This window comes from Anser anser (genome assembly GCF_964211835.1).
Source record: "Anser anser genome assembly, chromosome: 15".
Lineage (NCBI taxonomy): Eukaryota > Metazoa > Chordata > Aves > Anseriformes > Anatidae > Anser > Anser anser.
This window is the reverse complement of record NC_139736.1, coordinates 15759784-15784199: the sequence shown is the minus strand read 5'-3', so window position 1 is coordinate 15784199 and position 24416 is coordinate 15759784. Positions and strand designations below refer to the sequence as shown.

General features: G+C 36.1%; 1 long non-coding RNA gene across 3 annotated transcripts in view; it reads left to right on the top strand.

The window, feature by feature from the left end:
- The window catches only part of LOC310882009, a 79725-nt gene that overhangs the window by 2388 nt on the left and 52921 nt on the right, over window positions 1–24416 (top strand). For all 3 annotated transcript variants that reach the window (XR_014572754.1, XR_014572755.1, XR_014572756.1), the window contains exon 2: window positions 318–445. This is a non-coding gene — a long non-coding RNA (uncharacterized lncRNA). The remainder of the gene's footprint in view (window positions 1–317; window positions 446–24416) is intronic.

Here is a 24416-nt window from a genome sequence, read left to right as displayed (position 1 = left end):
ACATGTTAGAAAGCTAAGGCAGGGGAGGGAGGGAGCTTAAAAATATAATAATGCAAGTCCATAGCTGCCAAAAAATAAAAAATAAAAATAAAAAGAGCTGTTCCAGCTACTTAATAAAGATCTTTGATATTATTCAGATGTTTAGGTTAAAAAGCACTTATAAGTACTTCCAATATAATAAACTAGCATGAGACTTTGGCACTGTACCTCCTGTTTAGGCTAAAAGTCAGGTAACCATTGGTATTCCAGATACAATTATAAGTTCTTCCTTCGGGATTGCCCAGGATGGGGATGAATAAAGTGCTTTTGTGTTTCAGGAGCCTTGGCTACAGATCTCGGTGTGTGTTCTGCTTAAGGAGCAGGATATCTGGCAGTACTTTCCCAGAGGATTAAATTGAGAAATCACACTGTGACATACAGTTTTTGGAGAAGCCTACAGCAAAGAGTAAGTTCCAAACTGCTATTCTTTACTAGCCATATACATTATTGTACTCTCCTGTCTTCATTTGCTTACTTTTTAAGTATGGCAGAAGTTACAGCTGCTGGTCTAGAAATTATTAATTTTCAGGAACTGAGGGAGGGGAGCAAGGCTGGGGGAAAGAAGAAATCAGTCTTACAGAACAGTAATGCTCTGCATAAAGATACATAAATAAAAATCTGTTAAATCTTGTAGATAATTGTCTTCACAGACTAACAACAGTCAGTTTATTAGTTTAATGTGAGTTATTTGACCTATAACACAAAATGAATGTTTTTAACTATTTATTAATTAAACATTAGCTTGACGAATGCCATTATTTTAAATAGAAACACTCGATCTCTGTCTCCATTTATATGGTGATGAGTATACTCTTATATAGATAGTAGTTCCTCTAGTATGAAAATCACTTTACAGAAATTTCAGAAATACCACAGAATATGTTTATACCACTATGTCTAGCCTCTCAACTCTATAGCTAGACCTGGTGACTATATCACTAACGTAACTGGTGTAACTGCATGGTAACCTTCTCTGCTATACAAGTGAAAGCATGGTGTTGCGTTGTTCAAAATAATGCTTTTTGTAGCAGTTTCACTATATTGTCACAGCTATATTGAGTGATTTTTCATTTCATCTAATAATTTTTCATTAGTACACTTGGCATAACAGTGATTTAATGACATTTGTTAAAAAAAAAAAAAAAAAAAAAGCTTTAAGGAATTGCTAGTATAGAAGAGCCTGGTATGTTATCCAGGTGGAGATGGATGCTCTCACAGGTGGGAAAAAGAGAAGTGAATTAATGTTAGTAATACCAAGTAAAAAGTCATATTTCTAGGAATTAACAAGAATTCAATCATGGAGCAAGGATTTATGAGGTAATAACCTGGTGAAGAAAGATCTGGACATAATAATATGTCCAGTAATCCAGTTGACCACTGCATGACTACAGAGAAACAGGAAGATATAACTGTATAAAAGACAAATACAGTCTTTGGACATATAAGGTGAATTATCAAAATGGAAGAGTATTTAACTACATTGCAAGGCAATAGAGAGTCCTTGGTTGGAATAGTCATGTTGTTCAGTTATAGTCACAGTACTAAACATAGCTGATAGATAGGCCCCTCTAAAAGATGGCTTAGAGTAGGATCTATGATAGAATCAGGAAGCTCCACTCCAACTTCTTTTTTTTTTTTTTTTTAATTTTAGGTTTGGGGTATATCCTCTACAATGTATGTTTCTAGTCATTTGCTGCCAAGAAAGATGTAATTAAAAATTAGTAAATAGAGTGAGTCTCTACTGAATTTATCAGTAGAAAGACTTTCTTGTGAGGGGACACTAACAGTGTGAAAGTTAAGCCTAATGGAATGACAGCAAAGAATGGATGTGATGACTTTCAGTAAGGTTAGTCTTGGAAAGGAGAAATAGCTGCTAATGCTAAAAAATACTCATGAAGAGCAATGAAATGAAATAATTTCTTTAATGAAAGAAAAAAAAAAGGTTCCAGGAATGGGGCATCCACAACTTCTCTGGGCAACCTGTTCCAGTGTCTCACCACCCTAATACAGTAGAATTTCTTACTTGCATCTAGTCTAAATTTACCCTCTTTCAGTTTAAAAACATTCCTCCTTTTCTGTCCATGTGAAAAGTCTCTCTCCATCTTTCTTCTCAGCATCTTTCTTATCAGTATTCTTAAAAGTATCTTTCATATACTTTATATGGTATTAATGTGTCTTATACTGTTCTTAGAGGTAACGTGGAATAACTCTAATAATTATGATTATTATGTGTTTATCTTGGATAGCTGTTTGCTAAAGCAAAAATGGCAGTCCATTGTGACCACTGATGTTTGTTACACTGCCTTTGTCTCTTTTGAACATCATTGCTGAGTAAGTCACTTTTAGTGACTGATATTTTTATTCAGTGCACAGTTACTGACTCATTTAAATTTATGTCAATTAGAAGCTCAGAATTTTTCTATATGAATCTGGTCTTGGAGTCACAGCAGGGAATTTGCAATGAATTCCAAATCTAACAATTAAGTATAACAAAATGTCTAGGTTACTCCAACAGCCCTAGTCAAATAAATTTTTAATATGACATTGTGGTAAATTAAATTGCATTATTAAAGACACTAGATAAACTGTGCTGGTTACCTTGAAGTGTGAGGACACAAGTTCACTTATGTACTGTAAAAGAATAAAAATTCATTTGTATTTAGATTAAGTTATGTTAGTGTTTAACCTTGCTGGTCTGATTCAGTTGCATGCTTGTCTTATCTCAGAGCGTTTCAGGAGTAGGTTTGTACCTGATTTTTCACTGTGGCATTGGTTAAATGCCTGTTGGTTTTGTATCAGTAGGGTCCACTAACAAATTATCACCTTCAGTTTCTTGTATTGTATTTGGATTTTTTTGGGCTTAGGTTTGTCATTGTGTAGGCAGTACTATCTTTTATTTTTTTCCCTCCTAAATGCTGTTTTCTCAAGTATTTGTAAAATATTCCCCCCCATTTTTTTTTCTTTTGCATATGTACAATTCTAGACACGTTACAAGTTCCTGAGTTATGTTTGTTTGTTTGTGCTTTCATCATTTGAAAACTTTAAGAGAATTAACATGTAGTTGTTCTATTAAAAAGGTTATCAACTGGCCCTTGTGCTTCAGCCTGCAGACCAGCTGACTTGACAGGCACCGATCTTCAAGAAGTTTTCATTAGACACTGTTTCTCCTTCTCATAAAAGTATTTCTAAGAAATGCCAAAGTTACCTGCTTATTGAAGGTAAAGCATAATGAAGTGCTTTCCTGAATAAGGGGAGTAATGCCGTAAATTGTCCTAATGCATTCAGTGGAATAACTCAGAATAATAACAACTAAGAGTACTAAGCATGTGGAAGTGGTTGTTGAATATTTGTATTAGAGACAATTTGCAACTTGAGGGAAATGACACCTTTGACACAATAGCAAACTTCCCAAGATTTCTTCCTGGGACCCACGTAAGTGCACTGCATGCTGTGCAGAACATAGTACAATTTTGGTGTATTTTGTTGAGGCTGACATGCTTTAAATATCTCTTTGTATGGATAACATACGGGACATTTCCTCAAGAATGGTGACCTACTGTTTTGTCTGATTTTTATTTTTTATTTTTTACTCTTTGGTCTTTATGAGCAGTATTGAGAGATACATGAGACAGTAAACTTGTTGTGGCTTACTTTTGCTTTAGGTCTCATTAAGGAGGAGCTCATTTAAGCTCCTCAGTTCTTCGCTACTGAGAAAAACTCAGTATAGTGCTTCTGGTGCAAGATGTCTGCTTTGCTTTTTAAATAAAAAAGTACATATGTTTGCTTTCTAAAATATTTTATTAGAGCTGCTATTTGGTAGTTCTTGAGCTGTTGATCCAAATAGTCTGGAAATTTGATTCTTCTTTTTCTTCTTAGTTGACATAACTTTGTTCCCTTAATGAATTTTGTATGAAGTACGAGTGAAAACTTAGCATGTTTGCATTTCTTTTGAATATTTTAGGAAGATACAAATCCCTCCCTCCCTCCCTCCCTCCCTTCCTTCCTTCCTTCCTTCCTTCCTCCCTTCCCATTGCTTGCACAGAGAAACTGTAGAAAAATGCCTAGATCTAGAAGGTGTCAAGTACTACAAAAACTTTTATTCTGTCTTTAAACACGAAGGGGCAAACAGTAGTGACAGAGTCAAAACTGTAGGCAGTGAAACCTTCCGTGGATAATTGCCAAATCTGCCCATGCTGTCTTTTAGCTTCCTGGTCTTGTAAATATGCAAGCTAGAAGCATCTTAAAAAATAATACTTTGTGTATATGTAGTTCAAGGCCATCTTTGGAGAATTCAGAGGTCATGTCACGGTTGAAATATAAATTTAGTATAATTGCACATAAGTTCTCTGGGTACTTTTATATGAGTAATGTCAAGGTAGCCTTTTTTTATTCTCATAAAGAAAAGACTGCCAATATGTCTCAATAAAAATGGAAATCAAAATCAGTTCAAAGCTAAGGTGGTTATTAAATCAGAGTGTAAAGAAAACCTTAAAATAGCAAGCCAGAGAATATAGCTCTAACAAAAAAAAAAAAGAAAAAAAAAGAAAAAAGAAAAAAGAAAACAACAACAACAACAAAAAACTGTGGCTGATTTATACTGCAATCCATAAGGTCCTTGATTATCCAGAAATGTCATTGTTAAGCCCCCTACGTTCCTTACATTAAACGAATAGGTCAGGCCTAGTGAGCAGCTTGTTTCTGAAAAGGCCAATAAATGTATTACAATTCAGTCGCCCTTTTGCTGCTCTGTGTGGGGGGTGGGGAGTGGAGAAAAATCTTCTGACAGGGCTGACAATGGTATCATTTACTTTTTGTTCAGAAAATGTTTGTGAAAATCATGTGTGCTTGTGCTGTGGAAATACGTTTGTATGAATGATGTGAGTGATGCATATTAAGGTGTCCTGAGCAGGTATGGTCTGAAAGCCATTCAGAGCATTTCTGGTTGCTGATATAATTGTTTGCATTACACTAATACCTAGAGGCCTTAGCTGGAATCCTAGTCGTTCAGGTTATGTACAGGCATGTGTTACATAGTCCATGTGTAAAAAGCTCTTACACACTTACGTAGTTTAGGCATAAAACAACTTGAGAGGAAGGAAGAAAAACAGCAAGTCAGTAGCAGAACCGCAGGATTCTACTGCCATCAGGACCATACTATCTGTTTTTCCTAATTTTGCTGCCAAAAAATCATTTTTCAAATGAAGTCAGTAAAAGAGTATATGGAAACAGATAGGAGAACTTTCTAAGAAGACGTTGATCTTCCCAAATATTTCTACTGTAGTTGTTTCAGTAGTTTGCCGTGGGCTCTGTACCTAGCAGTCTTATTATTCTTTTAGCTGCTATGTGAGTAATTTTAAAATCCTGTTGTCTTTTTGATTAATTTCTTTGGGAAAACTGTCATATCAATGGAAACTTGCTTTGGGGAAACTTGAATAGTTGGTTGGATGCTCTTAGAGTAAATTGCAGGTGTTGTATTAAAAATTGATTATAGATAAAAACATATTTCATTTAGTCTTCCTATGCACTGCTTTCTTCTCCAAAGTACACGCAAGGATCTACTCTGCCGTCACGGCAGGGTAAGTACATGCCCAGGACACAAGACATTTCCATTTCTATATTCTGATTGTTTTTTTCAGAATGAATTAATGGATTATAGCCTCTCCTTTTCCTGGTGCATCAATACTTTGCATCAGTCAAGGCATTTGATTGAACCTATGCAGTGTTATACCTAGCCAGCTGTATACTCCCCCTTCCCTAAAAAGGAATGGAGCATTGCATGATCAGTCTTGATGAATAAGAAAACGGATGAGAAAAATTGCTATTAGTATTGATTTTAATGTATACAACTTTAAATTATTTAGAGCAAGAAGATACTTGCATTTTAAAGAGCAGTAGCAATTCCTATAAAAGTGCAGCCCAACGCTTTCCATATTATCGTAATGATGATTATTATAAGGATTGAATCAACTTTTTAGTTTTTAGAATTTATAAAGAGGATTACAGTAAGAGGTCCTTTTTGCTTGACGTGTTGAAATCCCGCCAATTTGACTGTCATAAGCTGTTGCAAGTTGTGTATGAACAGGCCCGTATCACTAGTAAAATATTTACCTACATATCATTGCAATCAATTATTAGTTGGTTGCATTGTTATGCTGTTACTTAGAATATTAATCTTTTTAAGTGTAACTTCCACGAATTATGTGTCAAGGTCAATTTTACTTGTCATGTTTTTAGAACTGTACAGTTACAAATCCAGATGTTGTGATTTTAGTGTTTACTTGCAAGCAATTTCCAATGAAAAGTATTTTACAAGCATGCAAGCTGAGTAAGGGTCTGAACTCCCACTGAAAGGTGTCTGCAGCTGACTCAGTGTCACATATAAATCCTGCTGAGCACATACCTATGCCTTCAGATACCTAATAAACTCTCAGTTGCCAGTCGTGGGAGCTCCCAGCTGTAGCAATTATCTTGACAAGTTAATATGGGCATTCCAAATGTGTCAGAAAAGAAATTCATGGCAGTGCATACCTGGTAGGTGACCTTTGAACGTGATTTGAGTGCATCCCCCTCTGAACATTTGAAATACCTGCCTTCGCTGCAGTTGCTAGGTTCCCTCCAACTTCTCTTATCAAAGGCAGAATCCTGACTACCTTTAACAGTTTAAAGGTTTAGCCATGTTAGTTACATATATATATGTATAAAAGCCATACAAAATGGATGGGAAGGAATTGTAGAAAGTTCTCATTCATTTTTTTAACTTGAGTGTGAATTTATAGGATCATTCTCTTTCAATGTGAAATCCTCTACAGTAATTTTAAGCTGTGCAGTGAGAGACCGTCTCTCTGTAGCTGCTGCTGTAAAGTCTAATTTGCTGCATAAAATATGAGACCTATAGTGAAATACGAGCCTGGAGAGCAACTCTTTTGATCTTGAGTAGTCAAAAGGTTGGCATGCATAATGCTATGAAAATAAATGATGTCAGAACTGTAGGCTATGATTTATGGTTTGAGGACTTCTTTACTGATGTAAGTAAAAGCTTCTACCATTGGAAAGCAAATAGTTCAACATAAGAAAATGAATGGAAATTACAAACTTTCATAAAACAAATAAGTTAAATCTTGCAATACATCACTTTAGACATATCCAGTTTACTAATAATTTACTGATAAGAAATTATGAAAAAGAGCATTTATAAAAGATATAATTGGGACTTTAGCCTTCATTTTTGTATTTATTTAAATAAATACTAGGTGTTATGTGTCATCTAATTTGCCAAAGACTTGCTCATGTAAATTGTCTTTCCTCACGTCTGCAGTTCCAGTGACAAAAGCTCCGGTCTCGTAAGCTCTTAACGTTGCCTTTTTTCAGCTGTTCCAGCACAGTGTGAGGATGTACCCAACTAGTTTACAGTGCTCTTAGGAGAGTGACTGCAAAAGGAGATTGCAATATTTGTTGACTGTGATCTTCATTATTATCGTGCTGTGTGGATTCTTATGTGTGGTTCTGGTAGCTGAGAATCCATAACCTCTGCAGGTTTCAGACAAGGATTTTTTTTTAATGTGTATACAAAAAAATGTCAATGGATTATGTCACTTATTTGACTTTACTTCATTTAAAGATGCACAGTCTTCCCTAATACACTTTCTATCCCTGGAAGCAGTTTTCTAATTATTTGTTTAGATTTATTTTATTTTTAGACCCTGTGTCTTTCGAGATCTGTTTTGTGAAATTGACCTAGGCTTCTCTTTGGCCTTTTGTCACTCCAATACTACTCAGTCCTTTTGCTCAGGGCTCTAAATCTGCTTATGGTACATAGCATGACGTAAATCTGGCTTTTTGTTTGGACTGGTATTTCATTGTGCTTTGGAAAGTGTGCTATTGTAGGGGAAGTGTTCTTTCATATACAGATCTACACAATTTCTGACAAAGCTGTTTAGATTAATATAGACCAGGAACTCTGAAACTGAACTTTGTTCTCCACATCTAGATTGGAAGCAGAGGAGAAGGGATACATGTGAGTGACCTGTTTTCCCATCCATCCCCCTCTGACACACCTGTTCAAGACTGAAAAATTAACGGGGTTTGTTTGGGTGGGACATTTACAAAGGCTTCTGCAGTTTATTAGATTTAATAATAATAATAAAAAGACAACCTGTCTGTGTGTATATATTTATATGTACATACATACTGTGTATATTTATGTACACACGTATATATACACTATGTATACATATATACACACACATATATACTTCCATGTATATATATATATGTACATTTTTAGGACTGATCTTCACCCATTAAAATGTGGCTCCAGGATATGTTTCAGCAATATTCATCAGTAATTTGGTGGCAACTGAAAGGATTATAAGCTAGCCTTGCTGAAGAATTGACATGAAAATGCACTTTGTTTATTGTCTCTGTTTTTTAGGTTACTTCAGTGTCTCCTTGCTGAATGCTGTAAATTTTCACTGCGCATACAAGAATACTAACATGTTTTGATAAAGATTTTAAAGATGCCCTACTAATCACACTTTCCTCAGACCTTTTGTTGAGAATTTCAAGAGTATCATGCTGTCAGAACTGTAGATATGTCATATTGATCTTGATGATTAAATCAACCAAAGGAAACTTGATTTCTGAGGGAAAACTTAATATTCTCAAAGCTCAAATGTCTCCTAAATATTTATAAGCTACAAAAGTTGATCAAATGCTTTTGTTCTGTGATTATTAAACCAAAGGGTGACAGTTCATGTTCTTGTCATATTAATGTGAAGCAGTAATACCTAAATTCATGTGTATGTGTTTTCAATCATATGAATACTCAGAGGTAACTTTTTTTTTTTTCTATCTTGGCAAGGCAAGAAGATAAATAGGTGAAAAAGTGTATGTGTTTGAGCGATAAAGTTGGTTTAATGATTCTTGGGGAAATGTTTTCTGCAGTACATATGCTAGTGACTTGATTGAACAGGACAGACTCATGCAGTTCAATTAATGTGCAAATATGTGTTCACTGAACTTTCATTCCATTTATCACATGGACATGGAAATAGGGTCATTTTTTATCTTCATATTATGTATATGAAATCTTAGTTTGCTTCTTGCATGTTGCTACGGGAAAAATAGTAATGTGGCACACCACAGGCAATAGGAGTTGGAGATAAATTCCTCAGCTGTCAGAAACATCTTTAAGCAGATCTTTGTTTGAAGATAAACCTCTTGCTTCTGCAAGGATTAATGTTAAGAAGGCATGCTCTACCTATTAAAATTGTATGCATCTCCTGGCCATATGCTGTGAAAAATGACTGGCAACAATCATCATGTTTATAAAACACATAACAAAGTGTAATCCACAGAAAATCTCAAAAGGAAGTTTTAAATGAAAATGCATTAGTATTTACCATTGGTTATTTAAAATAAGAAGACACCCGTTGCGAAGTAAATTTTTTTCTGATGCTTATAAATGTTTTCTTTCATCTTCAGACCTAGTGAAATTTGGGGGGGACTGCTCTCTGAGCAAACTTTGTATTGCTCTGGATATCACTGAGAAGACTCAAATTTGGGGCTGGTGCTTACTTTTGCTGCAATCCACTCAGGCAAGTAAAGTAGGAGACAGCTATGTTGACTTCTCCAACTGAAATCTTGCAGTCTGTAATAAAGGATCAATAACTGATCCAGCAGTTCTGCCAAAGACTTCATAGAAGTAGCAGAGGAGTCTGTAAAGTCTGGCCCTTTCTTCTGACTAACTATTCTAAATCCGGTTATCAAGGTTACTGTTAGCTAATCAGTTTATACACTGACAGTGTACACTGGAAATTCTGTTACTGGAAGTAGACAGGATAAAGACCTTTCTTTTCATTGTATTCTATAAAAAAAAAAAAGTTTTCATATTTTTTCTCAATATTGAGCAAAAAATCATAACGGTGGGGGAAAAAGATGGAATTTCACAGGTACAATGTAAAACATGATATAAAAATGCCTTTTCTAGCATGGCTCTATTTAACTGATAGTCTAAAGAAAAGACCTTTTGGCTGACACAGGCAGCCGTATAAATCAAAGACTAGCTGAATTCTCCCTGGAATTGCAGTCTTCAGAGGCAAAGCTTATAACCTTTAAACAAACCACAGGGCAAGTTCTCTACTATGTAAATTGTCAGAGCTTCATAAAATTTAATGGAGCCAGTTTTTAAGAGCAGTGAGTTTGTTCTTAGGTAGAAGGTGGCAGAAGCTTAAAGAGTCTAAATTGCTAGTTATCCATCCCAGCACAACTCATTGTTAAGCAGGCAAAAGTTCCATTGGCTTGGGGACTGCAGAGTCTGGTCAAAAAATATTTTTTCGGCAGTTATGTAGTTGTATAACTTAATGCTTTAGTTAATGTAATAGACAGAAGCACTGCAATGTATCCCTTTCTGGTCTCGGTCAGTTTCTCAGTCATCTAAGATCTGTTAAGTATTAAATGTGATCAGTTTTCTCATTTGTTGTCTGTGAGCTGAGGTTAAAGTAATAGTGATGGCTTCTAGGTGTATGGATGTACATAAACACGGGTACTTTCGGTATATACTTTGTACAGGTAAAAGATGTAGGTCCACTGATATTGGAAGTAAGGCAGGACTTGATAAACACAGAAATACACCTGTCAAATCATTGAAAGAGCGAGCTGTGTTTTAAAGGATCACTAGACTACCTGAGATTTTGTTAAAACCTATGTTACGTGAAAAACATGATTTTAGAGAGGATCGTATTTGCTCTTAATAAAGCCACGTACTGTTACTTAACATGGTGCATGAAATGGGCAAAATAAGTATTCTCACAAAAGTTTCTGAACAAAGTGTGAATAGTTTGGAGAACCCAAAGGTCCCTGAAGTGCCAAAGCAATGCAGTTTTCCATCAGCACATTGAGCAAACCTTTGGTTGCAGAAGTTACAGACTACTGCATTCTCCTGTTTAGGGGAAACAAGGAGGTTGTACCTTTTCCGTAAGCGAAGTCACAAAGAAGAAGATAAAGAGCCAAGCACTATTTTGTTTTGGGATTTATTTCCCTCACTAGGAGGATTTGGAAAGGTGTTGTTCATCCTAAAAACCAAACTTTCCTTGTAAGCAATGCTTACTGCAACAGTGAATAGGCAGACTGGTAAGACGGGTTGTTTTTTTTTTTTTCACTTTCTTTGGACTGCTATATTGAAATGTTTGCTTTCCCTTTCATGTTTGCTTTAATGTCTTGCATTGACTTAACCCAAGAAGCCAAATGAATGCCATTTGCAAGTTAGTTTTGAAGTCTACTTTTCAGAAGAGAATCATATGCAGATAAAGGTCTAGCCTAATATTAGCTGAAAGCCAAACCAAACAAGCAAACCAATTTATTCCTGTCTCTGTTAAAGTCTTTGATATGTATTTCCTCCCTTGTTACAGAGGTGAATTTATTTATGATTCTGTACTGCTTGGGACAGTATTTTAGGAGAAAAGCTACAAAAACTGAAGGAGAGGTAGAAGACTGTTATGTTTATGGTTCTTTAGTGAATGTTTCAAATACCAAATTAAAGAAGAGATACGGAATAGTCAAATCTGTCACTTCTGATTATTAGAAGTGCTTTATGGTGAAGAGAATGCGAAAGATTAGGAACCCGATGAGATGGTAATTGAGCTGCTTTTCCCACAGGTGATTTGGCATTTAATTCCTTATCACCAAGAGCTGTGATAAGTCTGTGAGCAGAAGAGATTGCACAGGTGTAGCCTTTTGTATAGCTAAGCTTCAGGTGCCAATTCTCAGTCCAGAGTTCAAGCTGAATTTTGAAATGTGTTTTTACCTGGTTTGTTTGTACACATAATTGCCAGGGGTTAAACATAACCTCAGCAATCCTGCGTTAGTATGACTATGGGCTTGGCTGCTGGAGTTTTAATAGTATTGTATGACCTGATGTAAGGTAGGTGAAGTCTCCAAATTTGTTCTCGAAGTTATGGATATAGATTTTTTTATGTAGTTTAGCACTATCTTTAAATTCATAATTCTAGCCAAATGGCAACTGGGCTTTTAGGGAAGATACAATTACATATATTTCTACAAATATTTCTTTATATTTCAAAAAAATCAAACAGTATTAAAATAATTCCAAGTGTTCAGAAACAATCACAACAGTTTCTGGTCCTGTCTGCATGTTTTTTTTTTTTTTAAAGAATTTTTAGAAGAATTTGGATTCAGCTATGTTATAATGTCCACATCCAGTTGATGGCAAAATTTTAAGGTGCTTCACAATTTTTCACCCATATTTACTCTGTGTTTTGATTCTGCCCTCCTGACTGACAGGCATATACCAGTTCCATCAGCCACATGTTCCTGGCCAGGACTGATGATGTGGAAAGTCGAAGTGTTTGAATTATATCACCAAACTCATAAAAATATATATATAAATATATATATATGTATATAAATCCTTTTTTCCTTTTATGAAATGTTGTTAAGTGAAGACATATGATTGCATTCTGATTAAAAGTAATTACAAGTGACCTTAATTAGCTCTTCATCCCATGAGTCTAGTGGAATGCTCTATTTAAAATGAACTAAGATGAAAAATGAATATTTCCGTAATGAACAAGATTTTTTTCCTTCATGCTTTCCTGTTGTTTAAAAGTAGAGATCTCTGAAACAACAAACCCAGAACAAGAACATGGACAAAAAGCCACTAGAAACCTTATTGTTATTGTGCCCATAGCTGACTTTAAACATTGGATTTTCATGGATAGGTACCTATTTACTTTCAACATGAGTTGCTGTGATAAGAATTTATTACAGGACCTTAGGGAAATGTTGTTACATCTATTAAAAAAAAGTTGCCATTAATTTTGTGGAATTAGAACATCGATTTAATTTGGCCTTCTTTAATTGATGTTAGGTAAGTTGGGAAATGATGTCCTCACTTTGTAAATGCATTTAATCACTTCTTGCTACAAAACCTTGAATATAATTTTTCCTATCACTGCTGACAGTTCTGGGGTTAAAGCTCAAAGCTAATAAATTCACATGGACTAGGTACGGTTCTACGTGGTGGTATTCTTTAAAAATGTTTGTTTTTTTTTTTAATGAAGCAAGTCAGAATAATTGTAATTAGATAATCCCACTGCTTTTACTTTTCTAAATATTTTTTTGTTTTGCTCTTGTTAGCACAGTAATTTAATTTGATGGTGTTCTTCATGGGTAAATATTCCTATGCTTGTAAGGTTGTCAGCTAGCGTATAGTAGAACATAGTTAAATATGTGGTCAGGGTGCTAGCTGTTAAGTGGCACTTTGGTTGTCATTTCTGAAGGCAAAGAGGTTTTAGCAGCATCTGGACGGCCACTGTCAGGTTAAAAGTCATGCAGTTCGCAAAAGCAAGTGTCAACATGCTCAGGTTAATGATGGCACTTGAAATGAATGAAATGGAAATAATTACTTTAAAAAAAAAATAGTCTGCTATTCTAATTTGTGGTATTTCTTCAACATTTGATAATTCATTTGGAGAATAAAAGTAGATTGGGAAGTGAGGTGTTCTAATGATTTATTCCTGTTGAATGATCCTTGCTGCATTGTTCTCCCTGGAGATCATGGTCTCAAAAAAGAATGAGAATTTGGTTGGGGGAATAAATAAGAAATCCAGAAGTGCTTTTCCTATAGAATATTGCTTTTCATTGGAGTTATTTTCCTTCAGATTATTGGTCTGGTTTACAATCTCTCAGGCACCTAGTAGGAACAGTAGGATGAAAGAGTGAAACTCTGCAAGCAGTCAGAAAATCAAGAAGTCCCCCAAGTGGCTGTGAAGCTTTTCAGGTCATCAGTAGGTTTAGCAGGTTACTCTCCTTGTCTTCCATGCCACTGATGAGGAAGGCTCTGGTCACCCCCAGTGGAGCCCACATACCTGTGTAGTCATCAGCACGGTATGCTGAAGTAACTGCTTCGCTCTTTGTTCGTAGGGAATGATGTTATTTTCTTTGTACTTAACCAATGGTGTATTGGTTAGATCTCTCAAAAATTGGTTATAAGTAAATTCCTGTATCAATCTGATTTAATGCAGAACTACACATAAATGCTTTTGGGATATCATTACTATAAAACCTGTCCTGGGGTTTTATTTAATTGGATTTGCCAAGTACACGTTTCTCTGGACTGATGTTTGTATTTTTATTTTAAATACTTATCTTTTGAGTCAGTAGTTTGCACTGAACATTTCCCTGATGAAATTGAGGACAGCTTGGGATCCTATTGTTGATGTTTGCATTTAATCCATACCTGTTAGAAGGAAATTCATTAGTGAATATTCAGTTTCCAGTAGTTCATTTTACTTTTTCAGTCATGCAATAGGGCCACCTCTCCTAGACCAAACCCAACTCTTTATTTAACTTTTTAAATGAGCTACAATGGCCTTCAGGGAAACTTAAAATGAAGACCAGGTTTAGGCACGAGCAAACAGGTAGTTTCCAAGGCCTGCAGACTGACAAGGGCAGTGGAATCCTAATCTCAGACACAACAGAACTTTGCTGCATCTGTCAGCAGCAGCTGTGGCTCCCTGCCTCAATTTCCCTCACCCTGCAGTGACAGCAAAGCAGCTCTACAGCCATGAGCTAATAGCCAGGCTTGGTAACTCACAGATAAGGTGTGTGGTGAAGCAGGGATGGCTGACAGATGCTGCTGACAGCCCACGCTTCCCTCACTGCTTGGCTTTTGCTATCAAAAGGTTGCGCAGATGCCAGCGTTTCACATGGGCAAGGATGCTGAGAGGCACACGCAGGCACCAGCACCATCGTATTCACCAGAGACAGATAGCTTATCCATACTGGCTTTTCTGGGGGAAAAATAATGTTTGATGAAGTCAAGTTGCCACAACTGCAAACTAGAATTTGTCTGTGTTGCTAAGAAATTTTGCAGTGCTCTTTGATTCTGCACAAACTGATGATGTTCTTCACGCCAGGTGTTGTATGTATAGGCGCACACATACGCCACTGACGGCAAGAGGTCTAATCTCCAAGCAGTGAATGGGTTTGCAGCTATCTCTTGTTCTTTCGTAGAAAGTAGGAGAATTCTTAATCATGCTGTCACCTAATGCTGTGGTCTGGATTGCAGGAGCAAAGATGAAGTAGAAAAAGCAAAAGCCAGGGGAGTTTTCCTCCATAGCTGTGAGTCATGTTCTGGCATCAGCTGAGTGGCAAAGTTGTTAAGAGCTCCCACTGCACATCGTGCCCAGCCCGCAGGCACCTCCTGGTTTAGGAGACTGCAAATTTCCTCAGCTGGTTTGTGAGCCTGCCTTACAGGATTGGAGGTGAAGTCCAGTCAGGCTCCGGTCTTAGGTGGGGAACAGTGGTGGTAGTTGTTAGTTGCTTTCCTCTAATGACTTGCTTGCCTGCCTGTGACTACATGACTGTGCTATTAGTCTCATCAGACCAAAATTCAGGATTTGAGCCAGGTCTTACCATGACATGCAAAAAAAAAATATATATATATATTCTTTTTTTTTGCCTGTAACAAATCTAGAGAATGAGAATTCATTTTCCAGGTCTTAGCCTCTATAGGCTAGCCCTGTAGAGTCCCTGAAGAGTGAGTTTCCTAGAGTCCTCATCCCTTAGCTCTCCAGAAGAGGGGAAGACAGCTCGGCTCTCTGCTTTAGGTAGGTTAAAGAAGCAGTCAATAAAAGTTTGGAATGAGAGCAGAAATCATCCAGCCTCCTGGTAGAAATGCTACATGACTAGTTTTGGAGGGAATTGGCCTTTAACTCAGAAAACTTAAACAAGCCAGCCAGTTGTCATTTTTACCCTCATCTTTGAAATTTCGCTGGTATCAGCTGGGTAAATCACTGATTGAGGACAAGGTTCCATTTATGTGGTTGAAAACTGATGACTTGTAGATATTTCACAGGTATCTATGGCAAGTTTTCTCTATGGTGACTCACGAAGTTTTGGATTATTATTCAGAAAACATTTGTAAAGTTATTGTCTTACTTTACATCAAGAAATATTCACCCAAGAGTCTGCGTTAGGACTGTGTTGTTCATTGTGAATGTGTTTTTCTCCAGGGTTAAAAACCTCAGGCACTGTTTCAGGCCACTCGAGTGCATGTTGGTATGGGTGACGCAGCTTGTAAATGTACATCAATATTCAGACCAGACTAGATTGAAAATATCAGTTTCAAGCAGCTATTGGGAGAAATAGCAGTAGCTATTGCATTCACAGAAATAAAAATTGCGCAAGTTTTTTTTTTTTAATATATATTCATTTCCCCATGTAATGCAATTTCAGGGCAACTGAGGGGGTGAAATTAAAATAAGAAAGAAAAGAACATTGCCTCTGATATTTATTTCAGCAAGCAAGTAATAATAACAAAATTATTTGCAGTGTTATAGTGTATTATATGGGTGGATTTTTTTTTTTTTTTTAGTTAAATCAATCCACCCTGCTGACGTTTAGGGCTGCAGAGTACGGGTGCATCAGACATTGATGCTTAAGCCACTAAGTGTTTGCTCAAGCCTGGAAAAGGATCAGTATTTTCATTCTGGTAATTCATGTTACTGTGCGGTGACTGTTTCAATAAATTGCTTATAGAAACTGAAAAGACTCTACAGATGGAACAAGTTACCAGTTAATGCAATTGCTTTCCCAGTGGAAACAATTCAGGACCAGAGGAGATACGATTACAGCATGTATTCAGTTGTCTGCATTTTCCAGAATATTATGTCCTAGACAGTCTGTGTGGCTAACCGGCTAACCTGAAAGGTCTGGGATATTTGATGATATATCCACAGCGGGTCATACACATTTCTTTCTGTGGACCTAAAATACTCAAAAGGGACTTTTTTTTTCTTTTTTTTAGAAAAGGAGGAGGGGGGTGCAAAACAATCTCTATGATTATGTTAAACAATATCTATTTGCTACACTCAGACCATAAAAGATGATTGAGCAATCTATAAACGCTGTGAATTAAATTAAAAATTCACGGTAGAACCTTTGCTTCAGTATTGTCTATTTTAAAGTTAGCTTTAACTAACATGAAATGTCCAGTGAAACCTTTTGTGAATAATTAAAATAGAGGCCAAGTTATCACATTAAAAATATATTTATTTCACATAAAATATATTTATTTCACAAATCTGTATTAATATTAATTCTCTATTATACTTATGAAAAAGATACTGTCTTTTTTAGGAATATCTCCAGTCTCTTTTGCGAGGTAAAAATCAATTAATATTTATTTGTTACTTTTGCCACATGGATTTGTCTATGCACGCTTTAATTGTCCCTTCTTTACATTCCGTCATGTTTATAGCTAGAGTTCATTATTTAACATTTAATTAATTAAATTAATTAATTATTTAAGTTTTTGAAGTGTCACTGAAGTTACTGTTGAGTACTTAATACTTGCTGGAAAATTTAGGGTTAGGATGTGGGAAGTAGTTTTACTTCAGTTTATGAAGTCACAGATCAAGGTGTAGAATTTCATTTCTGATTTCTCTATGTAATTTTAAGTTATGTCGTCAACTGATTTCTGTTGCTATAGAAATATTAGAAGTACTATTTTAGCATAGAACAGCTAATTGTCCTACTACAGTCAAGGAAACAGCTTTTTTTTTTTTCATCCGTGATGATGCTTAGTTAGTTCTCCTATCATGATTCTGTTAACTGTAATGGTCCAAACTTAACTTTAGACCATGTGAAAGAAGAATTCCTAGAAACTGAGATATTAAGTGGACTAGGCTCGGTAACTTCTTTGACCAGTGAACAGTTATTTGCTTTATAAGGTGACAGTAGAGTAGCTGAGTCAATGTCCCCCACAAAAGACTATTTTTTTTCTTCTTCTATGCCTTATGTTTAATGCTAAGTATATTGTGCCATAAAAGTTGTTGGAAAGTGGTAAGCAGTGTTAAGTAGGTATTTTAAGGAAGGGGTTATTCAGACAAGTCAAAAAAATACATAAAACTGACTCCTCTCTTTTTAGACACTCAATATCTAGATTCGTGTAGATCGTTCTGAGAGACGTACGATACTTTAAGAATGTAGTTTGTTCAGCTAGTATTTAGTACAACAGCCACCACAATTAGAACTGTTGAAATTTATCAGTTAATCTTATACAGGAAACAAATTTATTTTGTATTTCATAATAATGGTTATAAAATTTGGAACCATCTTTAGTTCTGTAAGAAATGCATTTGTGTGTGTGGTGTAATAAGCAGTGCAATGCAAGGAGGTGGTAGAATTCTTCCTTTTCTATTCTGTTTTGTTTGTTTAGTTATTTAAATCATAGTGTGCAGGTGCAGAAACTGATATAGCTTTTACCAGACTTTCTCCTTTTCAGAACAGAAACTTATATTCATGAAACACACAGTACTTCAGCACTTTTCCCCTATTTGTTATTTTTTTCCTGTTCTTTTTGGAGAAACACATCGTGGGGACAATCACATTATTAATGGCCTTGAAAAATAAAGTGTGCTTTTGTTGCTAGGACAGTGCATGCATCTTATCCTTCAGTCCTCCTTCTGTGCTCCTTCCATATTATTATTCTACAAAGTCTATTCTTCCAGAGAATCTATACAATTCTTTCTTTTTATTCCTTGTAAGATGCTTACAGTACAAAAAGGAGTAGAAATTCACCTCATTATTGTTCTTGAGAAGTTATTTTCTTACTACCTTGAACAAGCACCTTATACATGAAATAGAAATATAACATCTGTCTTTTACCTCTCTCATTTAATGAAGCAAAATTCTCCTTAAGAGCTTTAGAGTATTTAAAACAACTACTGCTACGGTAATTACAGACTGAAGAAAATGACAGTGCCTTGTCTAGTGCTCGAGTTGAAGCTCTGCAGGTAATAAAGATGAGTTTCCCCAGCTCCACATTGTCAGAAGTTAGGAATTCCAGAGGGGTGGGAGTGGGCCTGGTGAGGGAGTTTGTGAGAGTCACTTGTGGCATCGCACACGTACTTCATAAAGGGGCAGTACTGTTGGCCTGTCCAGCTGCCCTTGCATGTGGGAGAGGTTAAAATGGTAATGACAATTTAAAATTAAAAACCAGAGGGTTTTCTGTAAAGTCACAAGCACGATATAGGAAGTCCCGTTAATCACGAGTAATATTTCATACTCATAGTATTGGTTATGTGTTTGTACCACATCATCTCAAGCTACTAATTCTGTCACTTTGGTTAATGATGAGCTCCAAGATTAATGGCTTGACACAGAGATGCATTTTGATACTTCAAAGTCCTTTGTAATTTACCTCTCCCTCCTTACGTGCAGCATTGCATAAGGTCATACAGCTTCAAAAAGAGCAGGCACTTGATGTAGATAGTGTTACAGCTGGAATAAAATAATAGTAATAATAATAAAAAGTAATTGAATAGCATTTCTCTAGACTAGTTAGGCCTAAAAAAAATTCTACAAATTTGCTTAGTTTGCTAGGTTTTGGGGCATCGGAAATGTTCTGACAAAATGGTGGTGACTTTTACAAGCTGAGATGTTGTCATGGTTTAACCCTGCAGGTGTCTCAGCACCAACCAGCCGAGGTGGGATGGGGGAGAGAATCAGAGAGGTAAAAGTGCGAGCCCATAGGAAGGAAATTAACCCCATCCCAGACAATAATATGACAGATGACTATCTGAAATAGACAGATATTTAAAAGGCTTCCATAAGATGTTATTTTGAGGAGAAAGCTGTTAGAAAACCTCTGCAATAAGTTTTTTTTTTTTTGTAGTAACGAAACACATCTGGAAAATATAATATTAAAAAGCTGTCTACTGGCTGTGATCCAGAATTCTGTCAGTAAAGTATTCATATCGGTATGCTTACCAAAATCTGAATCTACAATCACAAAGAATAAGAATGGAACATGATAAAACTACCTCATGTAAAGGACTCCTCAGAAAAGGGAAACCCAACAGTCAATACTCACTCTAAATACTGGTATAGCACAAATGCTCTTGTGCCTATGTCCGTCCTTATTTATTTGCCATTTACTAAGTATAAAATTGAGTAATGGATTGTGTTTCGTTTAGTAAACAGAATCTTTTCTTTCTAATGGAATGTAACTATACAGTTTCTGAAGAGGTTTCTTGTCTGAAAAATTCATTGCTATTTAATGTACAACTGTAAGCCAGTTTTACAACCCATTGCTTGTATTCACATCACTGAGCAACTATTCTGCATTGTGTAGAGCAAAGTTGACTTAGGCAGTTTTCCCTATAGATCTGTGCATGTGTCACCTTTGGGCAAAAGATGAGCTAATAGAATTGAAATTAATGTAATTGACAGAAGGTCAACCAGGGAGCCTTATAAGTCTAGTTTCCAGAAAAACCAGAGTTGTTTCATGTTGCATATTACTTGATTAGTATGCAGGTAAGGTGATTGTGTCTCAACAGAATAATTGGATCATTCAAATATCTGCAAGCCCTGGTGTATCTACAAAGCCTGAACAGTGATTAGATCCTGCCTGTTCATTGCGGCGAGCCTTGAAATTCTTCCCACTGTGAAAAACTAATTTTCTGTGGGAATTTATTAAATAAGAAATCTGCATGCCACTTTACCTTGTAAGCATTACCAGTGGAATACAAAGATTTCTCTTGACTTTGATGTATGAATTTTATGGCTGCCTCTATATCATTGTATGGTTATTTTTCTGCATTCATTAGAAATTCTAGTATTTCTTTGTTACATAGATTTCTGGAGAAGAGTTGCATCTCCATTCAATGATAAAGAAGCGGTTCATTTAAAGAAAAGGGAAGGGGGGCAAGGGTCTGCTGTGGGAAAGGGAGACAAAGTATGACAGTACATGTAATCTGTAATGTTAAGAAAAACAAAACAAAAAATATTCATAAGGTGTTTATTCTCAACCTGTATATTTCTGTGCAGTAACTGGTTACTACTGCATCAGTAAACAGATGTTATGATCTTCTCTGATTTTTGTCTTAAAAACAGAGAATGCTAATTAGTGTTATAAGGAACAATCATTATTACAGTGCAAGATTTCTGCGCTGCCCAGCAGATTTAAAAAAAAGGGGGGGGGGGGGGGCGGGCACATAAGAATATAAGCTTCCTGGCAGGCTTGTGGAGTATATTTCATCCATACACAAAAGTGCTCTGAAGGGCAAAATAACAAGGTCTTTCCTATATTTACAGAATGAAATCATGCTGTATCTCGACTGCCTTGAAGGTGGTGCCTCACTCAAAATACCTTCTTAGTAAGAGGATGTAGGGTGCAATTCATCTTCAGATCTCAGGTAATGGCAGTCAGCTCAGCTGTAGTGGAATAGAGTAGTCCAAACACCTGCCCTGTTTTGTTGTTGTTTTGTTTCTTTAAGTACATCATGGCTGTAGTACAGCTACTCCTGGAAACCAATCTATAGTTATAAACATGGTTTCACTTAGGCTATAATATAGCAGAGCTACGGTAGAAGATAATCACCTAAAAAGAATAAATCCCCTTGGGTTACGGAAAAGAGTTTTGTGCAGAGCTAAATGAATATTTCATAATTTTTTTTTTCGGTTTGCAGAATGGCTTGAGATTCTCTCAACTATGTATTAATTATTCAAATGTTTTTTAGAAATGTTTTTCTTAAACTTCATTGTAAATATATGAAATTTGAGCTTTATTCTTGCTATGATTGATTTAGAAGACCGTGTGGACTTTCCAGACGTTAACTGGCTGGGTACACAAGTACCTGCATGTATGTATTTGGTGTAGATTTAAGACTTGTTTTCAATGGATTTCCATCTAATGAAGCTTAGAAACTTCCTGTTCATGAACTTTGTTTCTGTAGTAAAGCATAACAACTTCCTTTTTTTTTTTTTAATGAAAGTGGGCATCTAGGATAGTGGCTGAAAGTAATTCATCTGAAAATTCATATGGATCTTAAAATACTTTTTCCTGCACACAGCTCTACTTGTGTGATACTGATCACTACTTATTGGTGTTGAATTTATAGTACAGAATAGGGCAATATTTCTCTGCTCCTTCTCTTCAAAGTGTAATTATTCCTCCTTTGGTGCATGCCAGTATCCAGGTGGTTTGAGGATGGTATATTAAACATCCATAGATCTGTGTAATGGGACATGATTTTTTTTTTTTTTTGGTTGTTTCAATCTCTGTACAGCATAGGGCTCTGAAGGTTGAGGCAGTAAGTATATTATATATAAGTATGTAACAGTCACCGACTTCATTTTCTGTTACTATAACGGTAACGGAGATGATGGTAATTGATCTCATTATATAGGGAGTGAAACGTACCAAAATTGGAGGGTCCACCTGAAGTTCAAACATTGGACAACAAGCAGAAAGCATGGGGAAATGGCTCCAGAGGCCATACTACGTTGAGTTAAACACAGCAGAGAGTGATTTGGCTCTGCCAGCTCTGGCTAAGACTTATAAAGAGTAATTGAAAATTCTTATTAACTCATTTCTGGAAGAGAGCGAAGCCTCCCAGAGATGTTTTAAATTTAATTGTTTGTGAAGCACATCAGGACCCCAACACAGCAGTTTAAAGGGAAGCGAACAGCTTTCAATTTACGTTGCAGCCCATTATGATCCCGGGCTGCTGATGCAGAAACTTCTGTGCTCTAGCGTCTAGGGGGAATGACAATGACAAGATGTGCTTGTGCTTATCTATGGAGCACATGCAGAGATCCCAGCAGGAGATGGGGGGAGGGAGGGAGGGTAAAGTCACCCCATCACCCCCGAACAGAAGAGTTCACGAGCACTTAGCTTGTATATCCAAACCTTCTTTTTACCTCCCTAATATAGATTACGCATTAGATACTAGAAAGGTCGCAAATATAGTGCAAAGAGCAAAAATATTTTAGTTTAGTTCAACCTCTGTTCTACAAACTACTAAGCAGGTTAAAAAGCAAAGCAACACAACACAACCAACCAAACAGCAGCTTGAATGCTTAACAGCTTACGTGAGGCTCCAAAAGAAGGAGACCAGATTTCTATTACCCTCAGAGAAACAGTAGAGAGATGAGCAATTTGAAAAGTTTCTTACCTAAAAAGATGAACTGATTTACCTTGATTCCTGCATTCTGTTAAGGTAGACTACAGGCAGATAAAGGAGGTATTTTCTTATTTATATGTATAACTTGAGTCATGGATGACATAAAGTTCAGAACTGATTTGAAGCTGTCATTATAAGAACTCTGTAATCTTGTTTTAATGGAATCCTTTCAGAAATGTCCAAGCCCCATAGAAAGTCAGATCTGAGATGCTGAACACAAAGAAAGTTTGCGAAGTTTGTTGTTTGCCCTAGTACTGTATCTAGTAGGTTATTCACGTACTTGTGGCATTTGTTGCATTGTTTTCCTTATCATGGCTGTAACGATTGTGTGCTTCTGTTTCAGTTTGATTATACGGTACATAGGAAAGCTTAATGATGAATAGTCATGATTTCTACTCATATCTCAGCAGAAGTTAGACCACTGGCTATTTTGTATGTCGTTTAGTGACCATGACGAATTTTCAAGTGTGCTTTCGAGCCACATTAGCAGTAATACAGTTTAATCCTGTTTATAACTGCAGTTTTGGGTTTCAGCTCTGACCATGACTCTTGAACTTGTGCACAGCCAGGGCCCCCTTCCTGTCTTTCTTCATCAGGTGTTTCAATGGTGTACGCTCTGTTCTGTTTCAGATTCCATCCCAGAGTTAAATAAATATGAATAAATATTTTTGATTAAATTAAGAAATTTTGCTTATTGTTCAGTAACTCTTGGTAAATTCATAAGTTGAGATTTAGCGTGTTAAAGGATGGAAGTGAACGTATTTTGATACAAAACTTAAAGTATAAAATGAAAATAACAAACTAGTTTTCATGAAGCAGTGAGGAGGATTATGATGCTATAGAGCAGCTAGAGTGCTGTTCATGCCTTATTGGAGGGAAGGAATTTTGCTGATGACTTCCTGAGTTGCAGGCTCAATCATTTACAGGTTGTTCAGTATTCTCAACTCATTTTTTTTCCTCGCTTACAAAGCTATGAAAATCAAATACAAATTTGTGGTTTCTGCCATATTCAGCCAGGTAATGTTTTCTGCTTTATCCTCTCATCTGATAAGGAAGAAGAGACAGAAGGATACAGTGCATTTTTGTGAAAGAAATGATAAATTACGCTTTGTACATCTTGAAACAGTTAGAAGTGAAGACTGTATTTGATCAGTAAATAGTTAAAATTTCATTTGTTGCAGTATTGTAGGAAAGATTTAAAGTAACCTGCATAAAAACAAACTGATACCAAATCAGAGTGGAATTTCGTAATGTATTCAGCTCAAATTACATTATCAGCTTAATGATAGTATTAATACTTCCTTAACATTAAAATGCTGTAGACAAAATTTACCAATGCACTCCATTTCTGCACACATGTACTTTCAATGCTATACTGCCACCCTG